This window comes from Heterodontus francisci, chromosome 14, assembly GCF_036365525.1.
Source record: "Heterodontus francisci isolate sHetFra1 chromosome 14, sHetFra1.hap1, whole genome shotgun sequence".
Taxonomy (NCBI): Eukaryota; Metazoa; Chordata; class Chondrichthyes; order Heterodontiformes; family Heterodontidae; genus Heterodontus; species Heterodontus francisci.
In genome coordinates this window covers 104,010,964-104,032,157 of record NC_090384.1, presented here as the reverse complement: position 1 = coordinate 104,032,157, position 21,194 = coordinate 104,010,964, and the positions used below count along the sequence as shown (strand labels likewise).

General features: G+C 45.0%; 1 protein-coding gene across 4 annotated transcripts in view; it reads left to right on the top strand.

Annotated features, from left to right (window-relative positions):
- The first annotated feature begins 7,304 nt into the window (after window positions 1-7,304).
- The window catches only part of far1 (fatty acyl CoA reductase 1), a 120,061-nt gene continuing 106,171 nt past the window's right edge, over window positions 7,305-21,194 (top strand). For all 4 annotated transcript variants that reach the window (XM_068046659.1, XM_068046658.1, XM_068046656.1 and 1 more), the window contains exon 1: window positions 7,305-7,392. The gene's annotated coding sequence lies outside the window, so the exon portion shown is untranslated. The remainder of the gene's footprint in view (window positions 7,393-21,194) is intronic.

Below are 21,194 nucleotides of genomic sequence, written 5' to 3'. Positions count from 1 at the left end.
CCAAAGTCTCTGCCATTTCCTTGTTTCCCATTATTAATTCCCAAGTCTCATCCTCTAAGGGACCAATACTTACTTTAGCAACTCTCTTCCTCTTTTTATATGCGATGAAGCTTTTACTGTCTGTTTTTATACTTTTTGCTAGTTTATTCTCATACTCTAATTTCTCACGTTTTTAGTCATCCTCTGCTGGTTTTTAAAATTTTCCCAATCTTCTGGCCCAGCACTAATCCTTGCAGCATTGTAAACCTTTTGTCTCAATTTGATACCATCCTTAACTTCCTGAGTTAGCCACGGATGGTGCATCCTTCTTATAGAGTATTTCTTTCTCAATGGAGCACATCTTTGTTGAGAGTTATGAAATATCCCCTTAAATGTCTGCCACTGCTTCTCTACTGTCTTACCTTTTAACTTATTTTCCCAGTCCACTTTCGCCAAATCTGTCTTCATATCCCTGTAATTGCCTTTATTTCAGATTAAGACAGTACTTTCAGTTTTAAGTTTTAGAAAGTAAAAACAAAAAGGGGGCAATCACTTGGCTGGGAGTGTACTACAGGCCTCCAAACAGTCAGGGAGAGATAGAGGGGCAGATATGTAGGCAAATCTCAGAGAGGTGTAAAAATAATAGGGTAATAATAGTAGGGGATTTCAACTTCCGTAATATCAACTGGGATAGTCTTAGTGCAAAAGGCTTCAAGGGGACTGCATACAGGAGAGCTTTTTGAGCCAGTATGTAGAAAGTCCTACAAGAGAAGGGGCAGTACTGGACCTAATCCGAGGGAATGAAGCTGGAGAAGTGGTAGAAGTGTCAGTGGGGGCGCATTTCGGGCATAGTGACCATAACTCTGTAAGATTTAAGGTAGTTATGGAAAAGGACAAAGACGGGCTGGAAATAAAGGTACTGAATTGGGGCAAGGCTGATTTCAATATGATAAAACAGCACCTGGCCAGAGTTGACTGGGAGCATCTACTTGTAGGAAAGTCTACATCAGACCAGTGGGAGTCATTCAAAGAGGAAACAGTGAGGGTCCAAAGCCAACATGTACCTGTTAAGGTGAAGGGTAGGACCAACAAGTCCAGGAAACCCTGGATGTCAAGGGATTTTGAGGATTGGATCAGGAAAAAAAAGGAGGTTTTTGGCAGATTCGGAACACAGAAAACAGCGGAGTCACTCGAGGAGTATAGGAAGTGTGTGGGGGGAAGGGGGGGGGTACGATAAAAAGTAATTAGGAGCGCAAAAAGGGGACATGAAAAAACACTGGCGGGCAAGATAAAGGCAAATCCTAAAGCGTTTTATAAGTATATTAAGGACAAGAGGATAACCGGGGACCAAAGTGGCAATGTGTGTGGAGCCGGAGGACATAGGTGAGGTTTTAAATGATTACTTTGCATCTGTGTTCACTATGGAGAAGGACAATGTAGGTGTACAGATTAAGGAGGGGGATTGTGATATACTTGAACATATTAGCATTAAAAGGGAGGAAATATTAGCTTTTTTAGCAGGCTTAAAAGTGGATAAATCCCCAGGCCCAGATGAGATGTATCCCAGGCTGTTATGTGAGGCAATGGAGGAGATAGCAGGAGTTTTGACACAAATTTACAAATCCTCTCTGGCCACAGGAGAGGTACCTGAGGACTGGAGGACAGCGAATGTGGTACCGTTATTCAAGAAGGGTAGCAGGGATAAACCAGGTAATTACAGGCCAGTGAGTCTAACATCAGTGGTTGGGAAACTATTGGAAAAAATTCTGAGGGATAGGATTAATCTCCACTTGGAGAGGCAGGGATTAATCAGGGACAGTCAGCATGGCTTTGTCGTGGAAGATAATGTCTAACTAACTTGATTGAATTTTTCGAGGAGGTGACTAGATATGTAGATGAGGGTAAGGTAGTTGATGTAATCTACATGGACTTCAGTGAGGCTTTTGATAAGGTCCAGCTTGGGAGATTGGTTAAGAAGGTAAGAGCCCATGGGATCAAGGGCAATTTGGCAAAGTGGATCCAAAATTGCCTTTGTGTCAGGAGGCAGAGGGTGATGTTCGAGGGTTATTTTTGTGAGTGCTGACCAGTGGTGTACCGCAGGGATCGGTGCTGGGATCCTTGCTGTTTGTAGTGTACATTAATGATTTAGACGTGAATATAGGAGGTATGATAAGTAAGTTCGCAGATGACACGAAAATTGGTGGTGTCGTAAATAGTGAGGAGGAAAGCCTTAGATTACAGGACAATACAGAAAGGCTGGCAAGATAGGCGGAGCAGTGGCAAATGGAATTTAATCCTGAGAAGTGTGAGCTGATGCATTTTGGGAGGACTATCAAAGCAAGGGAATATACAATGGATGGTAGGATCCTAGGAAGTACAGAAGGTCAGAGGGACCTTGGTGTACTTGTCCATAGATCACTGAAGGCAGCAGCACAGGTAGATAAGGTGGTTCGGAAGGCATATGGGATACTTGCCTTTATCAGCTGAGGCACAGAACATAAGAGCAGGGAGGTTATGATGGAGCTGTATAAAACGCCAGTTAGGCCACAGCTGGAGAACTGTGTACAGTTCTGGTCACCACACTGTAGGAAGGATGTGATTGCACTGGAGTGAGTGCAGAGGAGATTCACCAGGATGTTGCCTGGGCTGGAGCATTTCGGCTATGAAGAGAGGTTGAAAAGGCTGGGGTTGTTTTCCTTAGAGCAGAGAAGGCTGAGAGGGGACATGATTAAGGTATACAAAATTATGAGGGGCATTGATAGGTTAGATAGGAAGAAACGTTTTCCCTTAATGGAGGGGTCAATAACCAGGGGGCATAGATTTAAGGTAAGGGGCAGGAGGTTTAGAGTGAATTTGAGGAAAACATTTTTCACCCAGAGGGTGGTTGGAATCTGGAACGCACTGCCTGAAGAGATGGTAGAGGCAGGAACCCTCACAACATTTAAGAAGTATTTAGATGTGCACTTGAAACGCTATAGCATACAAGGCTCTGGGCCAAGTGCTGGAAAATGGGATTAGAATAGTTAGGTGCTTGATGGCCGGCATGGACACAATGGGCCGAAGGGCCTGTTTCTGTGCTGTATAACTCTATGATCTATGACTCTATGACTTTCAGACCCAAATTTCTCACCTTCGAACTGAATGTGAAATTCTTTCATGTTATGATCAGTGGATCCTTCACCATGAGGTCATTAATTAATCCCATCTCATTGCACATTACCTGGTCTAAAATAGCCTGCTCTTGGGTTGGTTCCAGAATGTATTGTTCGAAGAAACTGTTGCAAATACACTCTATGAGCTCATCCTCCAGGCTACCTTTGTCAATTTGATTTGCCAATTTGAAAGGCGAGATAGAAATGTAAGTATTTCTTGCTTTTCTTTCTGTTAATTCTTGAGTCACTATTTTTTGTCACTCCTGCCACTCCTGAGTAAGACTGGGGTGACGCCTGCACGTTAACACTTTGCTCAATACTTATACCTTTCGTGATAAAAGCAGAAAATACTCGAAACACTCAGCAGCCCTGGCAGCCTCTGTGGAGTGAGAAAGAGAATTAATAAGGGGAATTTTAACAGGCAAAAACTGGTAGGTGTGTCTGGTGAGATGTTGATACTTTCATAAAACCCTAAGAACACAAGATCATAAGAAATAGGAACAGGAGTAGGCCATTTGGCCCCTTGAGGATGATCCACCATTCAATAAGAATTCTTAACTCCACTTTCCTGCCGGTCCCCCATAACCCTTGAACCAACGTACGTCTGGTTTTAAGAGAAGTGGGACAGGTCGGGATACAGGGAGTGGGTGGTGGCCCTACCAGCTCTGTGAGGGGTCCTGGGGAGCCCTTGGCACAGGAGCCCTTGGAGCACGCTTTCAGCTACCCCTTCAAGAACACCCTGACGCAGATCCACAAGGCCTGCATCTGGGCTCACCAGCTGGACATGCTGGCTATGTGTATGTATTAGTCCCATCCGTGTAGCAGAGCCTGGTCGCCAATCGTCTTGGCCATTACTGCCATTGGACAAAGACCTTGCTTCTCTCAGACCGTGTGGTAGTCGCTGTGCATCTTCCACCCCCTCAAAATGAACTTTGGGACCTGAAATATCAGGACTCTTATGGACAACCCCAGCAGCAACAGCCTTGAACGTCACACCGCCCTCATAGCCCAAGAACTCCACCGCTATAACATTGGTATCACTGCCCTGAGTGAGACACGGTGGACAAAAGGCCAGCTCAAGGAACAAAGTGGTGGATACACTTTCCTCTGGAAAGGTAAACCAGAAGAAGAGTGCTGACTCCACGGGGTTGGCTTTGCCATAAAAAATGAACTAGCCGACCGCCTCAGCAAGACCCCTTGTGGATTAAACAATTGTCTCATGACCCTTGTCTCACCCTAACCCAGAAACAGCACACCATAATCATCAGCGTGTACGCCCCAACCCTAGAAGCAACAGATGAGGCTAAAGAGGAATTTTACTCCAGCCTTGATCACTTGCTGTCCCATGTTCCCAAGGAAAACAAGCTGATCCTCCTCGGAGACTTCAATGCCAGAGTTGGGAGGGACACAAACCTTTGGAAAGGTGTGATTGGCAAGGAAGATGTTGGAAGGGCTAATATCAACGGAGTCCTTCTTCTGACGAAATGCCTTGAACACGACCTGATCATTTTTCTCGTCTAGCAACCAACCTGCTCCAAGGAGGCGGTCACTCATTTAAATATTCTTTAATGAGGCAGCATGCCTCCGATTTTTTCTATCTTCCGCCTCCGATTTTTTCTATCTTCCAGGTTTAATGCTGCTTAAAGGGCCGTCAGGACCCTTGCGTGGTAGAGTTAAGGGGTATTCTCGCATAGCCTGTCGGCCAGGAGTGCTTCCCCTCCTCTGCATCCCCAATCTAATCAGCTTTCTCGCCCACAATCACTGACACACCCGACTCCAAGATGCATGTCCCTGTCAATCGGACTGGCTTCTGGGCAGGGAACCTGTTGGAAAAAAACATCCACGTTGTGGAGTTAAAACTCCACCATGTTTGGGGAAATTCAGATTTTCAGAACTTCGCCCCGCCCCACTGCTTGGAAATCCCAGCCAGGTAAAGAATGGGACAAAGGCTCAGGTCCATGACCTTATGTTGGAACTAATTTAGAGAATCTTTAGACCCCTCCAACACTAAGGGGCGCTGTTGCTCCTTCCAGGAACTCCTTCAAGGTCCATTTCTGCACGTAGCTTTCCAGCTACGTTTTGCTATTTTAAATTAAATTTCTACCATTGTGTAAATTGTAGTTAATTCAATTTCCTGCACCTTTTACAGACAGGAAATGACCCTGTTTGAATCATAGAATAATACAGCACAGAAGGAGGCCATTCAGCCCACAGCGCCTGTGCCGGCTCTTTGAAAGAGCTATCCAATTAGTCCCACATCCCCCTCCCCTCCCCCCCCCCCCAATTCCCTTTTGAAAGTTCTTATTGAATCTGCTTCCCCTTCAGGAAGCGCATTCCAGATCATGACAACTTGCTGTGTGAAAAAAATGTTTCCTCATCTCCCTTTTGCCAATTATCTTACATTTGTGTCCCCTTGTTACTGACCCTTCTGCCAGTACAAACAGTTTCTGCATATTTACGCAATCAACATTTTTCAAGATTTTGAACACCTCCATTAAATCTTCTCTTAACCTGTTGAGGCTGGGGTCAATTGAACATTTCAAGATTTTTCTTAGGGAAGAGATTACAGATTTCTTAGGGGTTATAGAACCAAGGTGATTAAATGGAGTTAAATGCCCCTTAAACATCTCTGCTCTAAGGAACATTTTAAATCATTCAGTGCTAGTGCTACTCAAGAGTTGGGTATGGTAGCATTGTCATTACATTACTGGTGCTATAGTAATCCAGAAAACCTGGACAAATGATCTGGAGATGTGAGTTCAAATCCCACCATGACCCCTGGGGAATTAAAATTCCATCAATTAAATAGATCTGGAATTAAAAAGCTTGTATTAGCAACGGTGGCCATGAAACTACTGGATTGTTGTAAAAACTCACCTGGTTCATTGATGCCCTTTAGGGAAGGAAATCTGCTGTCCTCACCCAGGCTTAGCTATATTTGACTCCAGATGCACAGCAATGCGGTTGACTCTTAACTGCCCTCTGAAATGGCTGAGAAAGCTACTTACCCCCCACCTTCTCAAAGGCAATTAGGGATGTGTGATATATGCTGGCCTTGCCACATACCACGAATGAATATATTAAAAAAAAAATTCTACCTGCTTCTTGTTCCCTCACATCCTGGGTTCGCTAGTATTAGCAAACAACAATTACTTTATTAAAGCTCGCCTGCCACTTGGTGCTGTTCATTCCACCCCGGCCTCCCTACTCCAGTGTCTGTAACATGGCCCTGCCCGTCACTCCCTCACACATGTTAGCCTTTGAGCCCAGCTGGCCTTGGCTCTTGCATCCGGCCTCCTCTTTCGCACCCCAGGCCCCAGTACTTTGACTGTAATCTGCTTAGTTGTCGTTCGCCATCCTCAGCCTGTTACCATTGGCGCATTGTGCTTCCTCAGCCAAAGCCACAGGAGGAGGCCATTCAGCCCTTCGAGCCTGTTCCACCATTCATTAAGATCATGGCTGATCTCCATCTACCTGACTTGGTTCCTTTATATCCTTCCCCAACAAAAATCTATCAATTTTACTTCTGAAATTTTCAACTGACTCAACTACTTTTTTGGGGAGATAGAGTCCCAGATTTCCATTAACCTTTGTGTGAAGTGCCTCCTGACATCACCCCTGAATGGCCTGGCTCTAATTTTAAGGGTTTTCCTGTAATCTCCAGCCCAGAGGACAGTTTCTCTCTGTATCTGCTTTATCAACACCTTCCATCACCTTAAACTGTGGAACTGCACTCCTAGAGGAAATGCCCGCCCATTTCCTGATCGACACCATACCTATCCAATAGAAATAAAAAATGGGACTCAAGTGCTCGCCCTTTAATTGATTGACATCAGCTTTACCCCATCAAAGACCACGTTATTGTTGAAGTACACGCCCAGTACATGATTGACCAATCTGCTGCTGAGGCGCCCGGCCTACTGTTGATTGGCATAAATATTATCCAATAAAAACGAAACACGCTGCTTTGGTACCCGCCAGTGTCATCCAATAGAGACCGATCTCTGAGCTGAGGTACACGACCATTAGTTGATTGATATGCATATTATCCAATAGAAATGCAAGCCAGCAGCAGAGCCTTCTTGGATTGGTCAGAGCTGCAGTTCCGCCCTATTCTGGGCGGGGATGAACTGCGATTGGCGAAAGGCGGCCAATCAGTGGCGGGCAGTGTGCGCGGGGAGGGGCCCAGAGAGGCGCGGGGAGAGCGGGAGTCGGATCCGGAACAGCGGCGGGATAGAGTGCGGCACTCGGCGTAGATCAGGTAGGCCGTCTGGGGTGGTGAAAAATCAATGCTGGGGCCGCTCCCCACAAACTCCCGCTGTTCTCGACCCGCGGGCCGTAGACATCCCACCCCCGCCTGCCAAACGCTCACAAACAACCTGCCCCCCCTCACAGGCCCAGTCCTCACTACCTCATGCATGAACAACTCCTTCCATCAATCCCCTCTCCCACTCCCCCTTCTCCCCGCCCCTCCCGGCTTCTTTCCTTCTCTCTTCCCGTTCCCCCCCCCCCCCCCCCCCCCCGCCAACCGGGGCCTCTTCCTCCCCCACCCCCCCTCCCTCTCGGCCTCTCTCCCCCACCCCACCCCCCCCCAGCCTCTCTCCCCCACCCCACCCCCCCCAGCCTCTCTCCCACCACCCCCCCCCCCAGCCCCTCTCTCCCACCACCCCCCCCCAGCCCCTCTCTCCCACCACCCCCCCCAGCCCCTCTCTCCCACCACCCCCCCCAGCCCCTCTCTCCCACCAACCCCCCCGCCCCTCTCTCCCACCAACCCCCCCAGCCCCTCTCTCCCACCACCCCCCCAGCCCCTCTCCCCCACCACCACCCCCCCAGCCCCTCTCCCCCACCACCACCCCCCCAGCCCCTCTCCCCCACCACCACCCCCCCAGCCCCTCTCCCCCACCACCACCCCCCCAGCCCCTCTCCCCCACCACCACCCCCCCAGCCCCTCTCCCCCACCACCACCCCCCCAGCCCCTCTCCCCCACCACCACCCCCCCAGCCCCTCTCCCCCACCACCACCCCCCCAGCCCCTCTCCCCCACCACCACCCCCCCAGCCCCTCTCCCCCACCACCACCCCCCCAGCCCCTCTCCCCCACCACCACCCCCCCAGCCCCTCTCCCCCACCACCACCCCCCCAGCCCCCCCCCAGCCCCTCTCCCCCACCACCACCCCCCCAGCCCCTCTCCCCCACCACCACCCCCCCAGCCCCTCTCCCCCACCACCACCCCCCCAGCCCCTCTCCCCCACCACCACCCCCCCAGCCCCTCTCCCCCACCACCACCCCCCCAGCCCCTCTCCCCCACCACCACCCCCCCAGCCCCTCTCCCCCACCACCCCCCCCCCAGCCCCTCTCCCCCACCACCCCCCCCCCCCAGCCCCTCTCCCCCACCACCCCCCCCCCAGCCCCTCTTCCCCCACCACCCACCCCCCCGCACCCCTCTTCCCCCACCACCCACCCCCCCGCACCCCTCTTCCCCCACCACCCACCCCCCCGCACCCCTCTTCCCCCACCACCCACCCCCCCGCACCCCTCTTCCCCCACCACCCACCCCCCCGCACCCCTCTTCCCCCACCACCCCCCCCCGCACCCCTCTTCCCCCACCACCCCCCCCCCCCGCACCCCTCTTCCCCCACCACCCCACCCCCGGGCCTCTTTCCTCCCCTCTGCCCCCCCCCCCCCCCCTTACTGTGTGCTGTTGTGTAACAACCCACCTCAGAGCATTCTGCAGTAGCCAAGTCTGCACATAATATAACCCTTAAAGGCCCAGCCCGTCTTGTGGAAAGTATTTTTGTCACTGGGATATGAACAGAATTTTGTAAAGTTAATCCTGTTATCGCCGAAGAGATTGATGTTGATGGATTGAGAATCATTTCTGTGCATTTATTAATCTGCTTCAGGTTTGTCATGCATCAGTCATAGGAATATATGAAGCAGAGGCCATTTAACCCATCATGCCTGAGCTATTCAATTAATCTTACCCCACTGCTTTTTTGCCATAGCCCTGCAATTTTTTTCTCAAGTATTTATCCAATTCCCTATTAAAAGTTGCTATTAAATCTGCATCCATCACTCTTGTAGTCACTGCATTCCAAACAACTTGCTGTGTAGTTATGTTTTTTTCTCATCTCCCTTTTGATCTTTTTGCCAATGTCCTTAATTCTGTGTTTTCTGGTTACTGATCCTCTTGTCAGCAGAAGCATTTTCTCCCTTCCTATTCTATCAAAACCTTTCGTAATGTTGAATGCCAGGGCAACCCCAGCTTCTCTAACCCCTCCACCGAACTGAAGTCCTTCATCATTTTGGTATGTCTCCTTTGCCCCTTCTCCAAGGCCTTGAAATGCTTCCATTAAAAACCTCAACAGATAAATAAATGTGTACGATGTGATAATTTGTGGACTTGTTTGTTGTGGCTTCAACTTGAGTAGGTTACTGCTAAACTACATGGAAATGAGTGAAAATGAAGGAAAGTTTTATAATTCATGTGGGAGCTGGGATGATACAGTGGGTTCAATCCTTGTTTTCGATCTCTGGGTATCCAGGATTAAATCCCACACAGACTCAGTGATACTTGTTTGCTGGATAGAGGGTGCAGAATGAAATGATTTTCAGTATTTTTATTAGCTACAAAATACCATGAATTTAACCTTCAGCCTTCTCGCCTCTGAGTTCTTTAATTCGAGCTCCTTATCCCTCTCCACTTCGGTTTCTCTGGAGATGCTGTTTGGGATGTTTTACTGCTTTAAAGCAACTGTATAAATGCAATTTGTTGCATTTGGTGCTAAGTTGATCTAATTTTGAGAAATGCAACTGTATTCTGTGTCTGAATGCATGATACCGCTTCCTATCCTGTCCATCTCTTAAAGAATCATTGAATGGTTACAACACAGAAGGAGGCTATTCGGGCCCATTGTCCATGCTGGCTCTCTGTGAGCTACTCAGCTGGTCCCGCTCCCTTGCCTTTTCCCTGTAGCCCTGCATATCTTCTATCTTCAGATAATTGGCCAATTCTCTTTACATTGAATCTGCCCCCACTACGTTCTTGAGCAGTGCGTTCCAGATCCTAACCACTCGCTGTGCTAAGTTTTTCCTTATGTTGTCTCTGGTTCTTTTACTGATCACTAAGTTGGTGTCCTCTAGTTCTTAACCTTTCAGCCAATGGGAACAGTTTCTCTGTCAAGATTCCTCATAATTTTGAAAACCTCTGTCAAATCTCCTCTTAGAGAGCACACATTCACGCACAAAGCTGCTTTCCTGTTTGTTTTGAAGTTCCTTTCAATTGTTTGCAAGACCTGTCCAAGATCCAATCTGCACAAAAGAAAAGTTGAACGGTGTGTCAGCAAGATGTCATCGCCTGTGTGTAGGTTGTTCTCTCATAGTTTGTGTTGTCATTCGGCACGTACGTATTTTGGTAAACTTGCAGAGAAGTCAAAATGCTTATGGGATGCTCTTAATCTAGATTGTTTCCAACCCATCCACTTATATGTAATCTCAGTGAAGCAGTCAAAATTCTCATTTCAGGCACAATCTATGTACTGTTCTTCGAGGTGATTTTGTGAGCACTGTATGAACAATTCACAAACTCAGCATTTCACTTGACTGTCCACATGGGTATGGTGGTATAGTGGTTATGTTGCCGGATTAGTAATCTGGACGTCTAGACTAATCAGAGATTGGGAGTTCATATCCAACCATAGGTTGAGAATTTGAATTCAGTTTAAAAGAAATGATATGCAATCTGAAGATGAAGCTTTTGGAATGTTGGTAAAAATCCAACTGATTTCCTTTATGGAAGGAAACTCCAGTCCCACACCGATGAGGTAGACTCTTAACTGCTTTACTAAGCCACTTTGTACGGGAGATTTGGGATAGTCTTGCCAGCAACGCCCATATCTCAATTACAACACAGTGATTTAAGTTCCCAGAATAATATAAGTAGAAAAAAAGGACTTGGGACATAAATAGAGCAAATTGTTATGGTTCAGCAATTAGTGTAATGGATATTTGGTGTAACTTTTAAGACTTCATTTACCATGTGCAATAGTTCAAACAGCTTTCAAGAATGAGGTGAACTTGATATTCTATAAGTATGTTTCAGACCGAGTTTAAGACACAGTACATAAACAGTTTTGTTGTCAAGTAGTATCAGGTTGGTGAAAATATATTTTAATGTTCAGATTCTAAGTTCAGTTTTCTGGCATCTGTGGATCGATGCTCGTGTGTCATGCTGCTTGTCCTGTTGTGCTGTTGCATTGTGAGCAGGCGTAAACAACAGCAACATTAGTGCCAAGTCTTCCCTTGGTATGTTATCATCTTGGGGTTCAGATGACTTGAACTGGGAATTTTTAGTTTATCATTACAACATGGGCTGCCTGATATTGGCTAATCGCAACACTGGTTCAGTATTTACTGTTTATGTATATACACCATGTTTATCACTCTTTACAAAACAAATCTCTCAACTCGATATGAGGCTTTATTGGATTCTAGTTATAAGTAAATAATTGTTTAATTAACCTGTTTCATGTTTTGAGCTAGTGTTATGGTTGTGTAGGGGGTATTTTACTGAACTTAGTGTTATGAGAGTTTCTATATTTTTTGTTGAAACTTGAGAATCTATTTTTAAAAACTGAAAAGGATTGCATGGACTTTGAATGATCTGGAGATTGTTGAACTAATTGGGTGTTTTTTTTTAAGAGGAAGGTCAACAAAAGAGTTGTCCAGTAAACAAGTACTGGCAAACATGTGATCTCAAGTAAATGCAGCAGGTGTTCTAGGAAATGTTAGGCCACAATATATGGCTGTTATATGATTGTTGCTGAACTGTTTTTTAGTTTCACTTTGAACTGTGAAAAGCCAGCTGTTTTTTGGACTTAGACAGTTGGAGATCTGCATATTGACCTGCCAGGTGAAGAAGAAAATCCAGACCACTGTCACCTCTCTTTGAAGAATCCCTGCTCTTGAAAAGCAAAAGCCTGGATCAAGTTGTACTGTTGCCTCCTGTATTTTGAAGACATCCTGAATGTTTGCAGAAACCTTGTATCTTTAAAAGGATTTTGCATCAGATTTGTGAGAACTGAAACCTGCTCTAAGATGTATGTGAAGCCTTCTGTAGTTGAATTTTTTTGAACACCTAACCAAACAAACTCTTCATTAACATTGCCTGGAAAGATTCCTGGTGGCAGCCACCTATCCGACTTTGGGACACCGTCCATATCTGTTTCTCTGCAGTTTTTTTTTATTCCTTCTATTTCTTTGTAACGGCTGCAAACAGAATTTTTTTAACGGGTTAACCGGGTGTGTGTGAGGGCTAGGAAAATATGAAAGCCCTTTTTTAAAAATAATTTGTGCATATATTTACTTCGTGATTACTTAAGACATGGTTTATCATAAATGGTTAATTTTGTTGATTTAAGGAAACCTGGCTGGTGTGCTTCATTCTGGGAACCAATAGAGTATCGAATTGACTGTTTCAGTAAGTGGGAATATTTATTATGTTGTGACCTGTGGAGAAGTGGGACTGAATTAACAGTATACTCCCCCTGCCTCTGTCAACCCTGGTAATCCAGCTCAAATCCTACTGCGGTAGTTTGAGAATGAGTTCAGTTTAGTGAAAAATAAAAAGCTGATATTGGTAAAAGTGATCATAAAACTGTTGGATTGTCGTCAAAAACCTAACTGGTTCACTAATGTCCTTTTAGGGAAGGAAACCTGCTGTGCTTACCTGGTCTGTGCCTACATGTGACTCCAGCCCCACACCAAGATAGTTGGCACTGTAGTGGCCTAGCAAGCCACTGCATTGTATCAAACTGCCATCAGTGGTTTGAAAAGAAGGCCCACTGTCACGACCTGGGGGAAATGTGGCATGAGCAATAACTGCCTGCCTTGCCAGTGATGCCCACATCCCGAAAATGAATGGAAATAGACAACTCGTGAGACAGGTCATTGCACGAAAAATAATCAAACCTGCAATGGATTTTTTGTATCCAATAGCTTTTTCACAGAGTAGTGCAACACAGAAGAAGGCCATTCAGCCCACTAAGTCTGCATTGGCTCTTTTGAAGAGTAATCCAGCTAGTCCCAGTTCCTTGCTCGTTCCTCTTAACTTGGAACTTTTTTTTCTCCAAATATTTTTCCTATTCCCTTTGGAAGATCTTTAGCATTTGTTTGAGTATTGTTATGACCAGTGAGGAAGAGGTCGAGGGCTCCCCTCTCGGCCTTCTCCTGGTGTGGCTGTAATGGTTTAATTTTTAAAAGTGTTTTTAGTTTCCCGTCAGTGCACACTTTCAAACTTGTTTCGCTGGTACCAGAAGGTTGCGGGGGTCTTCTGTCTTGTGACTTAAGTTACTTCCGTGGGGCCCTGGAACTTTGCGTGGGAGAGAGAAAGGTGCTTTCTTCTTGAAGTTCAATTGCAGTCTGACTCAAAAGTTTACTATGAGCATAACTCAATCAACTCCAGGTTGACCAGTTTAGTCATGTGACTAGCTCCTTGTTTCAAACAACCTCTCCTACGAAGTTTGTGGATTCCTCCAAGTTTACCAGACACTTGGAGTTTGTGGGAGGGTGGTGGAATGCTGGCTCTTACACAGTCAATGACCCTGTGTCTTTTGATCATCACTATTGACAAAACCCATTTGGCTAATTGGATCAGGGAGTACTTCCGTTGTCTTTCTAGGCAACTGTATCTCAGAATGCAAATATGCAGCCATGTTTTCAGCTACTCAGTTCTGTGGTGTTTTTAAACAAGTTTGTTCAAAGTTCAGTACTGGTTCAATACCAGTTCAAATAGTGTTCCATATGACAAAATTAATATCTTTCAATTTGGCGGATGTGGTTTCAGTCACAGTATCCTCACAATCTATTTGTCATTTTGTTTTAAATGTGTGACATAGATAAATAGATTATTAATCATTGAGCTACCAAGTTTCATATTTTCTAAACCGCATTTGTCTTTTTAGTAATGACAGAACTCAATTTCCAGTGGTTTTGTACTCTGAATTTATGCTCTGCACCAAATAGGAAACAAAACACTTGGCCCCTGTTGCACATGCAAGTTTTATGATCCTCCAAAAAAGGTTATTTAAAAAAAAAAACTGGAAATCGTATGTAAGGGAGAGTAATTTTTCTTCCATCTGTAACTATGGAAGTAGGAGCTAATGTGCACTGGTATAGGGAGAAGCATTGGACAGCGATGCTGACAGTGGAGAATGAAGAGCTTGTGTTTATGTAGAGCCTGCTTGTGTAGGAGATAGGGTCAGAGCACTTCACACGCATTACTTTGTGGAGTGCAGTGACAAAAGCAGTCCAAGCAGCAGTTTAAAGCCAGCAATGACATTTAATGGTTTTTTTTGGCTCATGTTATTGACTGACTGAGAAATATTGGCTGATATACCAGCAGAACTCAAATCCTCCTCTTTGCAAAGTGCCATGGGGCTAACACTCACCTGGAAAAAGCAGACGGTCTCTGCTTACCAGCCTATCTGAAGGATAACCTCTTGCGTAATGTAGCCAAAGTTATTGACTGAACTAGATTCCGTGACCTTCTGATTTTTATTTTAAATTTGTTATTGGGCTGTAAGCATTGTTGGCAAGGCCAGCATGCGTTACCCAACCCGAATAGACCTTGAGAAGGTAATGGTGAGCTGCTGCCTTGAGCAGCTGCAGTCCATTTGATGTAGGTACATCGGCTGTTAGGAAGGGACTTAGATGAGATGGCTACCAATTGAACTAAGCTGACAGACATGGTGGCTACCTTCTCTGACCCCAGACTTTTGCTTTTCAGCAAGTGAAATCGTGCTACATTTTTATATATGGGACATGTTTATCAGCAGGAAAAAGGAATCTAAATGTACAAAGCCTCTTTTGAAGGTTCTGATGTCCATAAATTGCATATTTGATCTAGCTGATCACATAACTTTGTCTGGATACTCGCAAGAATTGAGAAAAAAATTCTAATCCTTATCTCTCGTGTAGAATTAAAAAAAAAATTCATTCTTGGTATTTGGGCATTGCTGGCCAGGCCAGCATTTATTGCCCATCCCTAATTGCCCTTGAGAAGGTGGTGGTGAGATGCATCTGCGGCAGGCAGATTGGTGAGAACGAGGTCAAGTATGTTTTCCCCTCTTGTTGGTTCCCTCACCACCTGCCGCATACCCAGTCTAGCAGATATGTCCTTTAGGACTCTCCAGCTCGGTTAGTAGTAGTGCTACCGAGCCACTCTTGGTGATGGACATTGAAGTCCCCCATTCAGATTCCATTCTGTGCTCTTGCCACCCTCAGTGCTTCCTCCAAGTGCTGTTGAACATGGAGGAGTACTGACTCATCAGCTGAGGGAGAGCAGTAGGTGGTAATCAGCAGGAGGTTTCCTTGTCCATTTTTGATCTGATGCCATGAGACTTCATGGGGTCCGGAGTCGATGTTGAGGACTCCTAGGGCAACACCCTCCCTACTGTATACCACTGTGCCACCACCTCTAGTGGGTCTGTTCTGCCGGTTGGACAGGACATACCCGGGGACGGTGATGACATGTCTGGGACCTTGTCTGTAAGGTATGATTCTGAGAGTATGACTGTTAGGCTGTTGCTTGACCTAACAGACTGTTCAAGTTTTAGTTACTGTATTTTTCCGGAAGAGTTGTTGCAGTGGATGCAACGTGGGATTTGAGCCATCCATGACTGAATAACTGTTAGCATACTTTTCTAACCACTAACATAGAACATTACAGCGCAGTACAGGCCCTTCGGCCCTCGATGTTGCGCCGACCTGTGAAACCATCTGACCTACACTATTCCATTTTCATCCATATGTCTATCCAATGACCACTTAAATGCCCTTAAGGTTGGCGAGTCTACTACTGTTGCAGGCAGGGCGTTCCACGCCCCTACTACTCACTGAGTAAAGAAACTACCTCTGACATCTGTCCTATATCTATCACCCCTCAACTTAAAGCAATGTCCCCTCGTGTTTGCCATCACCATCCGAGGAAAAAGACTCTCACTACCCACCCTATCTAACCCTCTGATTATCTTATATGTCTCTATTAAGTCACCTCTCCTCCTCCTCCTCTCTAACGAAAACAACCTCAAGTCCCTCAGCCTTTCCTCGTAAGACCTTCCCTCCATACCAGGCAACATCTTAGTAAATCTCCTCTGCACCCTTTCCAAAGCTTCCACATCCTTCCTATAATGCGGTGACCAGACTGCACGCAATACTCCAGGTGCGGCCGCACCAGAGTTTTGTACAGCTGCAGCATGACCTTGTGGCTCTGAAACTTGATCCCCCTACTAATAAAAGCTAACACACCATATGCCTTCTTAACAGCCCTATTAACCTGGGTGGCAACTTTCAGGGATTTATGCACCTGGACACCAAGATCTCTCTGTTCATCTACACTACCAAGAATCTTCCCATTAGCCCAGTACTCTGCATTCCTGTTACTCCTTCCAAAGTGAATCACCTCGCACTTTTCCGCATTAAACTCCATTTGCCATCTCTCAGCCCAGCTCTGCAGCCTATCTATGTCCCTCTGTAACCTACAACATTCTTCGGCACTATCCACAACTCCACCGACCTTCGTGTCATCCGCAAATTTACTAACCCACCCTTCTACACCCTCTTCCAGGTCATTTATAAAAATGACAAACAGCAGTGGCTCCAAAACAGATCCTTGCGGTACACCACTAGTAACTAAACTCCAGGATGAACATTTGCCATCAACCACCACGCTCTGTCTTCTTTCAGCTAGCCAATTTCTGATCCAAAGCACTAAATCACCTTCAATTTGTTTTCATGCTGGTCATAGCAGTCCAGGCACAGCTGTTGTTTTGTCTGAACTATGGTTTTCTCCTTGAAAATAACAGTTGTTTCCCATTGTTTTAACAGGAGTCAGTTCTTAGACTATTCGATGACCTTTGAACTACAAGCCAGGACAATGGATAACCCTGCACATGGGGTGTCTCAGAATCACAAAATCACAGAATAAAACAGTGCAGAAGAGGCCCTTCGGCCCATCGAGTCTGCACCGATGCATTAAAGACACCTGACCTGTCTACCTAATCCCATTTGCCAGCACTTGGCCCACAGCCTTGAATGTTATGACGTGCCAAGTGCTCATCCAGGTACTTTTTAAAGGCTGTGAGGCAACCCGCCTCTACCACCCTCCCAGGCAGTGCATTCCAGACCGTCACCACCCTCTGGGTAAAACATTGAATTCAGTCATTCAAAAGCTGACATACTTTACTGTAACAAAACTATTTGGGTCTCCAGATTGTCTAAATGCAAGCATTGTCTTTATCTGAGACATGGTTAAAAGCTCATTTAAATTAATGGCATGATCTCAGGAGTTAGCTATTTCTGTTGCTGATTCTTCAGATTCACTGAATACTGTGCTGTGTGCAAAATTCTTACAAATTCTGACATTATGTACAGCTGTCCTCCTTTGAGAGTACATAGGATGACATGTCTAAACAATAGAACCACACTGGATGAGCCAATATTTCAGTAATATCAGACTTTAACTTTAGCTGTTACCTTTTTGGGAGGGGTTGCTGGCTGACATTGCAGGATGGAGGAGCTAATGTTTTGAGTGGGTGGGGATAGCGGCAGCTTTGGGTGGGGACCGTCGATCAGAAAACTGCCCATCCTTGATATTGGCCTACGATTTTTCTTCAAGGCTGGATTTTGTTCCTATTTGCCAGCTTTTCCTGTTATTACAGGCCTGCCTTACACCTTCATAATCACCCCCCCCCCCCCCCCCACCACGCACTTGAACCACAGTTTCAGCTTCTGCAATTCTTAAATACCTGCATTTCTTCATAGTGCTTCTTAATTGTTATTAACGTCACTTCTAAAACATCTCTTTTTAAGCCCTTAGCATGCCTTCCTACTTCCTCTATTTTGATTTCTGTTGCGCTGGTCTTTTTTAAATGCTGTTCATCTGTTATGAAACAAGCCTAGTTTTTATGAAGGATTTTTACCTGGTTTGGTAACTGGCTTGCTCTTTCTGCAGATCGTGACTGACCTGAGTGTTTCATGCATTTCGTGTTTTAGTTTTCTATATCTGAGAGATTGAGTAATTAGTTCTTGAGACAGGGTTGATGGTGCGGAGAACCTTTTTTTAGTATTTTTTTTATTTCCAAAATATACTTTATTCATAAACTGTAAAAAAATACATACAAAACAGTTCCAAAAAGAACAGTCAAAAAATACAAGGAGTGCAAAAGAGATCAGTTTCCTTCAATACAGGAGTGAGTTGCCTCACAACCCTTCCATTTCATTTTACATGCTATGAACATTTTACAGCAAACCAAATATTTTCTGGATACAGTTGAGAGGTTTTTCATTGGTCCAGCCCCTCAGTTCACCTTGGTGGGGAGTACCGTACGCAGTTGTCTTTCCCCATTGAGCTTTTTCCGCGGGCTGCCCCAAGCTTTAATGCGTCCCTTAGCACGTAGTCCTGGACCTTGGAATGTGCCAGTCCGCAACATTCGGTCGTGGACAACTCTTTGCGCTGGAAGACCAGCAAGTTTCGGGCAGACCAAAGGGCGTCTTTCACCGAGTTGATAGTCCTCCAGTAGCAGTTGATGTTTGTCTCGGTGTGTGTCCCTGGAACAGCCTGTAGAGCACAGACTTCTGTGTTACAGAGCTGCTTGGGATGACCTTGACAAAAACCACTGCATCTCTTTCAGCACCTGCTTTGCAAAGCCACATTCAGAAAGAGGTGGGGAATTTTGTGTTCCTGGAGTGATTGCAAATGTAACAATTGAATGTTGTAGAGTCGCAATTTTAAAATCACTCGGGCACTGGCCCTTGTTTTGTCTCCACATTTATCTCGTCAAGTTTTGCACTTAGAGTAAACACCTGAAGGTCACGGGAGCAGTGGTTAAACAAAAACCAGTGATCTTCAATGTGACGCACTTTACTATTGAGATTTTATTGCAGCTATTTCCAGTTAGCTGTATGGAGACCCTTGACTTCCGTTGCAGAAAGAGTGCGAATCACTCTGGAGGGTATGTTTTAATACATTTGCAGTTGCCTTCGCAATGTGAGCGGGAACTCAAAATTGACAAACTTTTTCCATCTGCAAACAGAAGTGATTATTTTTACATTTCTCTTCAGTCATTCTTGTGGTCTCTCTCAATAAGAATGCCAGCTTCTGTCTAAATTGTAGATGGTTCAGTGCTGATGGCTAATGACTATTATTAAGAATTGGGTTGAAATTGCCTAAGCCAGCTCTAATTATTTATAACTTTTTCAGGGAAGTAACTTTCATTCCTTTAGTGAAGGCGAGATTCAAATCCAAATAGCAGAGATGAGGGCAGTGTGTTAATCCATCATGTCAGCAGTGCTCAAAAGTACTTAAGCCTTTTAGACCTTGTTTGTAAGGTTCGTTGTCTATTGGTTTAGAGTTTGCTTTCAATGTATGGGCTACGTACAATTGGCAAAAACAAAGTAAACTTGGAAGACCTGCTTCTGCTTTAAAAAAAAATACTCCTTGTCTTCCCTTATTTAATCTGGCATATTTGCTGTGATATCATTGGCTGCTTGAGACTTGTGTGTCAGCTGCACTAAAGATAGAAAGAACGTGCATTTCTACGGTGTCTTTCATGACCTCCATCCATCCCAAAGTGCTTTACAGCCAATGGTGTCACGGTTATTAGCTAAGAAAAGTGTTAGACAATTAGCACACAGTAAGCTCCCAAAAACAGCATTGTGATGATGATTTTTTTTTTAGTGATGTTGGTTGAAGGATAATTACTGGCCAGGATACCGAAGAGAATTCCTCTACTCTTTAATTATTGCCATGGGATCTTCTATATCCACCTGAGAAGGCAGGTGGGGGCCTCTACTTCAAATCTTCTGTAAAAGATGGATAAGCCAACATTACTGAAGCTATTGACTCTCAATCAACATTATTTTATGATTAGATTAGAGATACAGCACTGAAACAGGCCCTTCGGCCCACCGAGTCTGTGCCGAACATCAACCACCCATTTATACTAATCCTACACTAATCCCATATTCCTACCAAACATCCCCACCTGCCCCTATATTTCCCTACCACCTACCTATACTAGTGACAATTTATAATGGCCAATTTACCTATCAACCTGCAAGTCTTTTGGCTTGTGGGAGGAAACCGGAGCACCCGGAGAAAACCCACGCAGACACAGGGAGAACTTGCAAACTCCACACAGGCAGTACCCGGAATCGAACCCGGGTCCCTGGAGCTGTGAGGCTGCAGTGCTAACCACTGTGCCGCCCCTATAACATGTTACGGATGTACGCATCTCAGCTCTTCAAAGTTTTGCAGATCGAAGGATATTTGTCACAGTTCAATTAGTTCTATTATCCTTAATTAAAACCTGATTACTCAATGGATTATGTTTGTGTTAGCTGATTGTAAATCTGTACCTATTTTTCAGTTAGATTCTATGGATTGAGACATAAAAAGTATGCCTTCAGTGATATATCAGTTATTCTTGGTTCTGTGAAGAACTGCAAAACTCCTTTTTGGCTTTATATTTTTTAGTAATTATTCTGCATTATCACACCAAGTCAGTATTTCAAAGCATTTATGGAGTAGCTTGGCTCATTAATTGTTTGCATTATATTAATGCCAAAATGGTAGGTGTTTAATAACCTGAACAGGTAAGCTTTCCTCCATTAATGGATTGCCTGTGACATTCTTGTAAGTTTTTATTATATAAGGGCAGGAATGTCACACCATGTAAAGCACAATATTATTCTCTGCAAGGCTGAGCTGAGTATAAATTCAGGGGTGCCTTTAAGGCCTCAAGATTTAATTGCTGTTAACAGGTGTAGGTGAATTAGAATGGAACTGTTCCTTTGTAAATTCGCAGTTGCTTATAAATTCCTTGGCAAGGTCAGAAAAAACAAGCGGGAAGTGAGTGGCTTTGTATTTCTTTTATAGTTTAAAACTGCTTTAACTCAATTTTCTTATCAATAATTTGAACCAGGCAGTGTAAGTAACACAGCCAGGTAGGGATTTCATGTCATTTTTAAAAATTCAATTATCAGCAGGTTTTTAGTTAATTGAATTA